This window comes from Lathyrus oleraceus, chromosome 3 (assembly GCF_024323335.1).
Source record: "Lathyrus oleraceus cultivar Zhongwan6 chromosome 3, CAAS_Psat_ZW6_1.0, whole genome shotgun sequence".
NCBI lineage: Eukaryota > Viridiplantae > Streptophyta > Magnoliopsida > Fabales > Fabaceae > Lathyrus > Lathyrus oleraceus.
The window spans coordinates 330,431,509-330,443,190 of NC_066581.1; the positions used below are offsets into that span (position 1 = coordinate 330,431,509).

Here is an 11,682-nt window from a genome sequence, read left to right on the forward strand (position 1 = left end):
AGCAACGTCGAGAAGGTCAAACTCACGGAAACACAGGGAATGAGCGCTGTACATATAAAACAACATCAAGGATAAGTCATAACGTATAAAACAATTCAAGAAACTTATATGATGCACATGAACAATTCAAGAACCAAGTAATCGATCATTCAAGAAATTCAATTCACAAGTAAGAACCAAGAAATTCAAGAACCAAGAAATTCAATTCACATTATCAATTTTATTAAATTATCAACTCGATGGGGATATAAGGTTAGTGTGTCAATGGACGAACCGGTATATCAATAGTTAAACTACGTGGACTAATATTAATAAAAGGAGTGCTAACAATACCAACTCTAACACTCTTTTATTGGGTGAAACTCGTCTAAGTCCCACTATTTTGAGTCTTTTGTCTGTCTCCTTTCCAAGAACTCAAGAGCTTGTTGCGACCAAAACACAGTTCCAAATATCATAACTGCTTCCTAATGCATAACTAGAGCTAAATAATATAAAACTGTCTAATTAGCTCAGACCAATCACTTTGAACCTCTAGGCCACCACTCATGATCTTTACTAGTAAGAGGTCATATAGATTTAAGACGGAATACATCCCACACAGGCAGTTTAATTGGAACAGTACCACATATAACTGGTTGTACATAGTTACTGGTTGTAAACAGAACTATACTAAGTGCACAAGTACCTGAGTTTGTCGCTTTGAGATTAAAAAATATAGGACAGAACCGGACAGCTACAACAGCTTTGCTTGCGCAGGGAATCTGTATAGCAGGCCTGCATATCAAGGTCAAATAATAAAGCAACATACATAACTAACATATTTTGGTAACTTGATTCATTAGCTTAACATGAATAATTGAACATAATGATTCATTCTAGATACTAAATGATTAAACACATGCTTTGGGTTTGTATAATATCTAAGCTGAAAGACATACCGAGAAAGATCTTTTCTAGAAAATATGTAAGCTGCATTAACAGATTCAGACGCAGTACCGATTTTGTAAGAACCTGAAATGGGCAAAGACGTGAAGTTTTCAATTAGACGCAAACCATGTAATAAAAGCTAAGCAAGAATTTATCTATAAAGGAAGAAAACAACATATATGGTTCCCTCAGATCCTCAAGACCTCCTATTTGCTCACCACGATACTCAACAACCTGCAGACAAGCACATGAAAAATGTACATATAGTCCATCAGGGTTCATTTTACACTACAGTGACCATCTTAAAAATTCACATAATATTAAAACATCATTTTACAACATTAAATAGGATTGCCAAAATATGACTGTAGCAGACAAAGTTATGCCAAAATATGAATGTACATTTTGAAGTTTAACTGTTCATTCAAACCAACATGTAATAGGATTGCCAAAATATGAGACATTGCTCTAAGTTCTTGAAACCATATCACATATATCACTGTAGCAGACAAAGTTATTCCATTTGAGTATCCAACATTTAACATCAAAATCACTTTCTGAAATTTCAGTAATAGTTAGAATATGAGGATACAATGGTGCAAACATATCAGTTCATTCCTTCCTACTTTCTCAGCAAATTTAAACAAATGTTGAAAAGGCACTGATTCTATTAGAACTCCCAACATTATTTCTAAGTCAATGGCGATGCAAGTTACAGAATATCATTTATATCAGAACAAGATGAAACTTTCGGTAAGTTACAGAATATTAAGCAAACATAGTCACAAACTCTAATAATCGATACTGACAAATAAATAACCCATAATGTAGCAATGCAAGTCCATTCAAACCAAAATCGACCACCTATTCTTTGACTTCTAGGGCAAAACAGAAAGACACGAAAACCTAACCTTAAAACGCAATGAGATTTCCAGGTATTGAATCCTTCTCTTTCGAATGCAGTCTCTTTCAAATTTGCAGTGTTTATCGTTGAGATTTCCAGGTACTCTGTGGAATTTTTTCCAGGGCAGCGAGAGCTTCGAACGAGAGAGAGTGAAAGAGGGATTTCTGAAAGTCAGGGATTTTGTAATATTAGATTTATTATAATTTTTATAAATGACCTATGAGAGCGCTTTTACCATGAAAGCGCTTTCATAGATGTGAGACTGAGACCTATAAGAGCGCTTTTACCTTAAAAGCGCTTTCATAAGTCTGAAACCCATGAGACCTATAAGAGCGCTTTTACCTCAAAAGCGCTTTCATAAGTGTGAAACCCATGAGACCTATAAGAGCGCTTTTACCTTAAAAGCGCTTTCATAAGTGTGTGAGACTGAGACCTATAAGAGCGCTTTTACCTTAAAAGCGCTTTCATAAGTGTGAAACCCATGAGACCTATAAGAGCGCTTTTACCTTAAAAGCGCTTTCATAAGTGTGAAACTCATAGATGTGAGACTGAGACCTATAAGAGCGCTTTTACCTTAAAAGCGCTTTCATAAGTGTGAAACCCATGAGACCTATAAGAGCGCTTTTACCTTAAAAGCGCTTTCATAAGTGTGAAACTCATAGATGTGAGACTGAGACCTATAAGAGCGCTTTTACCTTAAAAGCGCTTTCATAAGTGGAGACCTATAAGAGCGCTTTTACCTTAAAAGCGCTTTCTTTACATAGGCGAATTTTTTTTCAAGCTATTACAGCGCTTTTTTTAAAAAGCGCTTTCTTTTTGGTGCTGCCAAAAGCACTTTTTGGCGTAGTGACAACTTATATGCATCAATCAAATGATAACCTATGAGCACCATAGTCTAACTTCGATCATCTAGTTTCTTCCTCAATTGTTCAGGTACATGCCTGAAGCACATTGATCCAAAAATTCTAAGATGACTAACATTCGGCTTCTCACCTGTCCAAGATTCATAAGGAGTCTTCTCGATGATCTTCTTGGTTGGACATCTATTTATAATGTATAGTGTTGTCGAAGCTGCTTCAGCCCAAAATCGTTTTGGTATATCTTTAGCTTTCAACATGCTTCTAGTCATGTTCAGTATACTTCGGTTCTTCCTCTCAACCATGCCATTATGCTGAGGTGTATAGGGTGCAATGACCTCATGCTCTATACCTTCCTCGTTGAAAAATCTAGCAAATTCTTGAGAAGTGTATTCACCACCACCATTAGTTCTCAATTTCTTCAACTTGTATCTACTTTGCTTTTCGACATGCAATTTGAACTTCTTGAACTGTGTATATACCTCACTATTCCTTTTAATAAGATAAATCCATATATATCTAATTAATTAATCTATAAAGGTTAGGGAGTAGTAGTTACCTCCATTCAACATCACTTCAAATGGTCCACACACATTAGAGTGAACTAACTATAGTTTATCCTTTGATCTCATTGGCAAGTTATGCTTGAATGCTTTCCTAGCCTGCTTTGTTTTGCAACATTCCTCACACACCTGACTTAGTTCCTTCATATGAGGTAAGCCATACACCATCTTCTTCTAGTTGAGCATACCTAAACCTCTGAAGTTTAGATGTCCATACATATGATGCCACAACCAGTTTTTGTCTTCTTCTGCAATCGAAGCAAGACACTTGTGATCAACTGAGTTGATCTTTACTTTGAAGGTCATGTTGTCTGCCAAGGGTGCCTTCAGAGTCAACCTGATATCACTATGATACACCTTCACATGATTCTTGTCTACCTTTGTGTTTTACCCTTTTGCAAGTAATTGACCTACATTTATAAAATTACTTGTCATCGATGGTACATACAACACATCAGTGATGTTGGATTTTCGACCATCCTTCATGACAACAAACATATTTACTTTTCCACCTAATATGATATGTCTTCCATTTGCAGACTTTATCTCTTTCTTGACTGATTCATCTAGCTTGGTGAACCAGGTTTTATTGTCCGTCATGTGGTTACTGCATCCTAAATCCAGGTACCACATGTTAGTTTTCTCAGTGTTCGACTGAGTGTTGGCCATGAGTATCACATCATTAGAATCATTATCTTAAGCATGTGCATATTGCACTTTATCACTATCTTTCGCTCATGTTTCCTTCTTTCTTCGACAATCTCGAGCATAGTGACCAAATTCTTGACAGTTGTAACACTGCACCTCATTCATGTCAACTTTCTTCCCGTAATACTTGTTGTCCATAGAAACAAAGTGATTCTTTCAGTTCTTACTTGATTTCTCATCATTAGCAAGATTCTTATCCTTCTTTTTCCCAGATTTCTTGATGAAACTTGCTTGTAGTGCTTGTTCAGCCACTTTCCCCCTTCTGAGTTCCTCTACTTCAGCCTTATCTCATGAGCCTCTAATGAAGCTTGAAGTTCTTCTAACTTCACCTCAGCTAGGTTCTTGGACTCTTCAATTGACACTACAATGTAATCAAACTTTACAATTATAGATCTCAACACTTTCTCAATATTTTGCAAATCGTTGATTGATTCACCACATGACTTCATCTGGTTCGTTAGCAACACCATACATGAAAGATATTCCGAGACTGATTCATCTTTCTTCATCTGAGTCATCTTGAATTTCTTTCTCAACGTCTGCAACTTCACATTTTTCAATTTTTCATCTCCGTCGTACAAGCTTTTCAACTTGTCCCACACTCATTTCGTCGTTTCTTCTTCGATAATCTTCTCAAACACATTAGAATCCACACACTGGTGAATCAAGAACAAACCTTTTCCATCTTTCTTTTTTTGTTCCTTGTGCGCGGCTTGCTGAGCATCATCTGCATTCGCTTTCATTGTCGGTACTCCATCGTTCATAATTTTAGACACATCTTGAAATCTGAAGATGACCTTCATCTACGTAACCCACCGTTCATAGTTCTCCCATTTGAAAACCGATAGATTCACTGGAAATTGCATTGATGTTATTGTTTTGTTTGTCATTACAGATTCTCTCTGAATTGCAACCGATCTCCTTGATACCAATTTGTTTGAACAAATGTTTTCAAGAAAGATGAAAGACAGAGAAGACGAAGAAAGAAAGAAAAGAGAGAGAAAAAAATTGAAAACTGAATTATGAAAATTAGGATCGAGTGAAGTTCTTAATTTACATCATAAAAGATCCTTTATATAGGCAACTAAAGCCCATACCCAAACTATACAAACCGACCTAAGTCTAAAATATACAAAATGTAAAATAGAAAATTATAAGTTATATTTCGACACTACTATATGTTACTCCCTCCGTCCCACAATAAGTGATCCATTTGGAATAAAATAGTGTCTCAAATTGAATGACCCATTTCAATTTCCAATGCATCTTTTCCAATTTTACCATCTAATTAATATTACTTTCATCATTTTCAATACAAGATAAGAGTATTTAATAAAAATATCATTCTCTCTATTTTATTTATTCCTTTTTCTTAATATGTGTGAAATAGTCAACTTGATCACTCATTATGGGACGAAGGGAGTATATTCGACTTCGTCGAATATAACTGACTACGACAACTTCAAATAACTGCTACGACCTAATCGAATATTAACTCTCAATGAGAACTTCGAATTACAACTTCTAACACAATGATTATTGTTTCCTTGAATACTTGTTGTATCTTTCACTTAAAAATTTAATAGTCAATCTTTGAAGTTTTTTTTTAGCATAATTGCAAAGGGAAATTTATCAAATATTTCAAATGGCAATAAATAGAGAATTTCAAAAGATATGGATTAAATTGGATTCTCTATCAATGTGAATTTGTACACGCTTGTGATAAGCTAATGAGTATTGAGAAAATCACAAATCTAAATATAAAATTTTAAAAGAATTTATATAAAGTATCATTTTTTTTACAAATATGTATTGAAATGATGAATTATATTAAACTCTAATAATAAAATATATTAAAGATCTCACAACAAGAGGACTCATAATATCTTCAAATTGGTTAAAATTATTTGGTTGCTTAATAAAGGAGTTCAAAATAACATCTATAATAATTTAAACTTTTTATTGAAAAAAATATGTTAAGTCAAATCTCATCTTATAATGGTAGTTATAATGGTAGTGTCATAGTATGTCCCAAAATTAAAGGTTCATGACTAGCAAAATAATTCAAATAAAATTAAAAGGTTCACGAGTTAACTGTGGTTTGAAAAACTCTGCCACTAACTAGAAAAAACACACAAGAAAAAAAGGAAGAATGCACTTAAAATAATTAAGCTGACACACATTAAATATTAATTTTGAAATAATTTGAAATACTAGTAGAACTTCATTAATAGTATTTAATTCTGTAACTTCTAGAATTGAAAGCAAAACTCAATTCATGTCTGTCCTATTTTCCCCCGGAATTAATACATGTCAGTACTCAGATATCCTTTGTCTTTTTTTATTTATAAGTATTTTAAACCGCAGATACCTTTATATTAAAGGCTGTTTATTTGGTTTCTTTACCTTTTTCATCTGTGATGTGCTTACTTCTTTAAAAATACCTACAATTCTGATAGCTTTATAACTAAAAAATACTTCAAATTTCAATTATTTATATAAACAAAAATCTAACATTATGAATTATTTTATTATTATTATTATTATTATTATTATTATTATTATTATTATTATTATCTTTTTGACAATTAATGAGATTATTTTTAATAGTATATCCTACATTTTATTTTAAATATTTAATACATGTAGCTGAATGTATTTTTCCACTTAATATAAAAATATGACACTTTAATAATTTTAATTTATATTTATATGAAATTTAGAAAATTAATTGTAATTAACTTAATTTTTAATCATCATAAAATTACTATTTATTTTTAATAATAGTAACTAGATGTGTAATAACTTATATCAACTTTCAATACGAAATAATATATTACAACAAAAGTATTATTTTATAGATAAAAATAAAATATCATTTCAAAAAAATATATTTGAAATAGAACTCATAATATTAAATAGAGAAATAATTTCTATAAGAAAAAATAGATGTTGTTCACTACTCCATCCAAAAAAAAAACTTTACTAGTATAATATTTTCGCTTGTGCTTATATTTGCACTAAAATGTATTTATATTATCATTAATTGTTATTCAAATCATTACTTTTTAAAGATAAAAAATAGTATTTTAAAATACTGCAATATAGATTACTACAAATAATTTTGTAATATCAAATTATTTTAATTTAATAATATTATTGGACAAAGAGATAAGTTATATAGTAAATTAGCTAAGTTAAGAGTTAAAATATTAATAAAAATATTAATAATTTAATTCAAAATATTAATAAGTTTTATAGTAAATTAGTGTTCAATTCTTAAAAGGGTATAAAAATATTAATAATTTAATTCAAAATTTTATTTTATTTTTGAATTTTTTCACTACCAATTTTTTTTTTTAATTTTGCTTTACTTTTATAGAAAACCACCAAATTTTTTAACATACTCCATACATTTTAAATTAAGTACCATTTTAACATAATATGATTTTTATAAATTATAATATGCCTATTTTATAATATCAATGAATTGACATTGTTTTCTTTTCCTTTTATTATGCTCTTGATAAATTATCATTTTATTTTTAATCATTTTAATTTAAGATTCTCATATTATTAACCAAAGCTTTTGTTATTATAAATAAATCATAGTTTTTAATTATAATATTGATTGTATATACAATTTAAGACAAAAAAGAGTAGACACAAAAACACTCTAACTAATGTTATTTTATAAACAAAATCACTATTATATTATTAATTTGAGTCTCATTTACTAAAATATTTTTATTAATATAATATTTAATAATATTAAAGTAATTAATGATTGATAAATATTCTAAAATGATAAATAATATAAAATATATAACATTTTATCTGTAACACAGTATATGTGATTGGTTTAATATACACTTACATATTCACTTTGCTATCACTCATTTCACTCTACAATATTTTACACTAGTTTATTTGTTTAAAAAGCAAAATGGAATGAGGTTAATGCTTACTACATTTCAAAGAAATCATTCAACTTAGGATAATTTTTACTACCCATTAAAACTTTATTAAGGAAAATCCAATAGAATAAACCTTATTAGGTTCTATAATTTCTGACTTGGGGTTGGGTAGTGGAGTGCCCGTGTATGGAGGATCTCTTGTCATAACTGTTCAAGGTAAGTGTTTAGATGTGTGCACCTCTTTGTAAGTCTTCTGCTTTATTTGAAGGTCGCTTGTTTCTGACAAGTGAGTATAATGATTCTTGCGTGTATGATGTGAGCTATTAGAGTTGTCAGTTGTTTGCTCCTTAAAATTTTTGGCCTTCTTTTTGACATTTTTTCCTCTACTTTTATATAGTATTATGCATGCGACACTACCTCTGCAAATGAAGTCGTTAGCCTCTGGGCAAGAGACCCAGAACAATGTTCAACCCTTAATACATTTTGAAATACTCCAAAAAACATCTCATGGTTGGGATGGACGACCTTGATAGTCATCTCATTAAAACGGTCGAGATATTCCCTCAAAATATTAGCAAGGCCTTGGAGAATGTTGAACATGCTGGTGGTAGACATCTTTCTTTAACTGCTCGTTATAAAGTGATGAATCAATTTCTTCACTAGATCCTAGTAACTGGTGATCAAGAGTCGTGGTAGGCTCATATACCACCTTAATGCTATGTCCCTAAAGACACCAAAGAGAACTTGCATATCAAGGAATCAGAGGCTCCAATAATTGTCATATGTGTGTTGATAGAGGCGATATGTTCTTGGGGATCGTTGTGTCAATCAAACTTGGCCATTGATAGAGGCTTGAAGTTATTTGGCACTAGTATATTTCAACAAAGACATGTTATAGGTCAAGAACTTTAGTCTCCTTACGAGGGTCAGCCTCCTACTGGAACTGCTGGATGTGAAGCACATTGTCCTCCAAAGTCTGAATCTGGCAATGTAAGTCATCCATGACGACATGCATATTTTTCCATGGCGTCCTCATCGTTAGTATTGTTGTTGGTCGGAGTCGCTACGTTCTTGTTCACCATATTGGATAGAGGGGTCGAAGTGTGAATATAAATATGATGATCTAATGCAATGGTGGCTCATGTCAGTGTTTTCGGAGCCCCATGATGGGTGCCAATTGTACTTGTTAAAAGTATAATGAGTGTAACCCCTAGCGGTGTAGGGTTGTCTGAGATTTTTAAGGTTGTTGTGGTGTTAGAGTAAGTTCGATTGAACAAAACAAAGGTCGAGTGTATATAAGTGATTGCTAAGTAAACTGAATTCCCTCTCTCAACCTTGTGGTTGAGATATTTATAGAGACTAGTTAAGTCTAGATCTTAGGACCTATGAGACGGTTATTCTGCTCCTCCTAAGAGTATGAAGCCATTATTTCCATATTCTTCAAAGAAACGTTGTTGGAACAAAATTGGTTAATATCAAATGCTTTGGGTTTTAATGATAACAAAGTATTTAAAGAACAATGGGATATTCTAACATCTGTTAAAGTTTGCATGAATATAATCATTAAGAACATATGAAAGATGCTTAAGGAATCTGAATCTGAAGATCAAACTCTCGTTCTGAAGACTATGCCTCTGATGGAGATCCAGACTCTAAAGAAGTCAACTATGAAGAAAGTCAGCCTCTGGTGTCCCAGACTCTGAAGCTTCAGAAGTCAATGTGAGTGCATTTCTCTTCTAGTAGTATATTTTAATTGATGTCAAAACTAGGTCATTTAGTATTTGTATGCATTGGGCGATATCCTTTTGATATAGGTGTGAATTTTCATGATTAGGAGTGCGTAATCATCCTAGAATCATTCTTATCCGTTTAGAGTCATTTCCTATGTCAAAAACAAGGTTTTGTGTCAAAATGAATTTTACAAGTCGACTCATGAAACTCACAGGTCAACTCATACTACACAAATAATGTGGGAAATTGTTTTCACTCAGCATGCATCAACTCATAATTTCTACAGGTTGATGCATGAAATTTGTTCACCCAACATGCACCAAATCATAGTTGCTACAAGTTGATGCATGAAATTTTTTCACTCAGCATGCATCAACTTATAGTTGCTACAAGTCAATGCATGAAAAATTTTCACTCAGCATGCATCGACTCATAGATGTTACAGTTTGATGCATAGAAGAAATTTTTCTACTATGAGTCGAGGCATAGCTCTACAGGTCGATACATAAGTCATGCTTTCACAAATCATTTTCTCTCTGTCCTTCATGCATCAACGCATGGATTTTATGAGTAGACTCATAGCTCCTTTTTGCTGAAAAAAAGTTTGTTATTCTTTGTACGAATTTTCTGTTACATTTCCTCTTTCTCACACACATATAAATACATTCATGCATCTCATTTCAAAGTATTGAAACTTGAAAGATACATTGATTTCTCTCCATCTTCATTCTTCTTCATAACATTCATTCAACATTTACACATAATAATTCTTGTTGAGTGATATAGATTGAGAGTGATAACGTCCAAGTCAGGGTTTGTAAATCTTAATTGGGTCGAGAATCTTTGGGGATTTCATTGATAAAAGCAATTAGGGTTTTCCCTCCAAGATCAGGGTTGATTTGGGGGGGTTTTGACAAGTGTCTCGCAAAATTGAATTCAGCCAAGTAAAAGTCTCGAAGAACGGGTATGTTCTATCAAAGGAGTAACAGTAGCTGGAGGATTATTTTGGAGAGCTTAGGTTCACAAGAAGATTGATATTGGATTCAACCAAGTGAAATCCTTGAAAAATAGTTGTGTCTATCAAGGGAGTAGCGGTAACCGGGGGATCAATCAAAGTTCTTGGGTCACTTGATCTTGCTTAAGATCAAGGGGAGAGAAGAAGACAGGATCGACATCAAATAATGAATTTGAGAGTTTACATTGCTATTTCTTCTCTTGTATAACATTTTGTAAAATTTTATAGAAACTATCTCAATTCCTATCTGGAATTGGGGGCAGACGTACCCATAACGAGGTCGATTGGGGAACTACTTAAACAAATTCTCTCTCTCTCTCTCTCTCTCTCTCTCTCTCTCTCTCTCTCTCTCTCTCTCTCTCTCTCTCTCTCTCTCTCCTCTCTCTCTCTCTCTCTCTCTCTCTCTCTCTCTCTCTCTCTCTCTCTCTCTCTCTCTCTCTCTCTCTCTCTCTCTCTCTCTCTCTCTCTCTCTCTCTCTCTCTCTCTTTATATATATATATATATATATATATATATATATATATATATATATATATATATATATATATATATATATATATATATATATATATATATATATATATATATATATATACTTTTCATTTGGTACTATTTTGAATTAAGTGTGAGATAACTGCAATCTAACAATTGCAATTGGATTCCATCATTATCAACACATAGAGAATTTATGTTTAGTGATTATTGCACACCAAGTGTTTGACAAATTGCTCAAGTCAATTTTGTCAACTTGTTTCATTGGAAATAGCTTAACAAAGTGTTATAAAGTTCAAACATGTTTTTAGAAAATCATGTTGATTCTAATTCTTATCTTGACATTGTATTAAACTTATCACATTACAGTTTAGACGCATATCTGCTCCTTTTGATAACAAGTTAGGATATATGAGTTTTTGATCCGGAATCGCTTTCGCAAAATCATAGAAAATATTTTTAAAACTGAAATTTAAATTCTTAATTTTATAATTGAGGATCTATTCACCCCTCTCTAGATTAATTTCCCTCGTCTAACAGCCAAGAAGTGGACTCTGATGTGATCAGC

At 32.3% G+C, this 11,682-nt stretch overlaps 1 long non-coding RNA gene across 1 annotated transcript; it reads right to left on the reverse strand.

The window, feature by feature from the left end:
• Window positions 1-682: 682 nt before the first annotated feature.
• LOC127129226 (uncharacterized) lies at window positions 683-1,900 on the reverse strand. The gene is made up of 3 exons (XR_007806227.1): window positions 1,839-1,900; window positions 939-1,161; window positions 683-774 (listed from the first exon to the last, which is right to left on the reverse strand). It is a non-coding gene; the product is annotated as an uncharacterized LOC127129226 (long non-coding RNA).
• Between the last annotated feature and the right edge of the window lie 9,782 nt (window positions 1,901-11,682).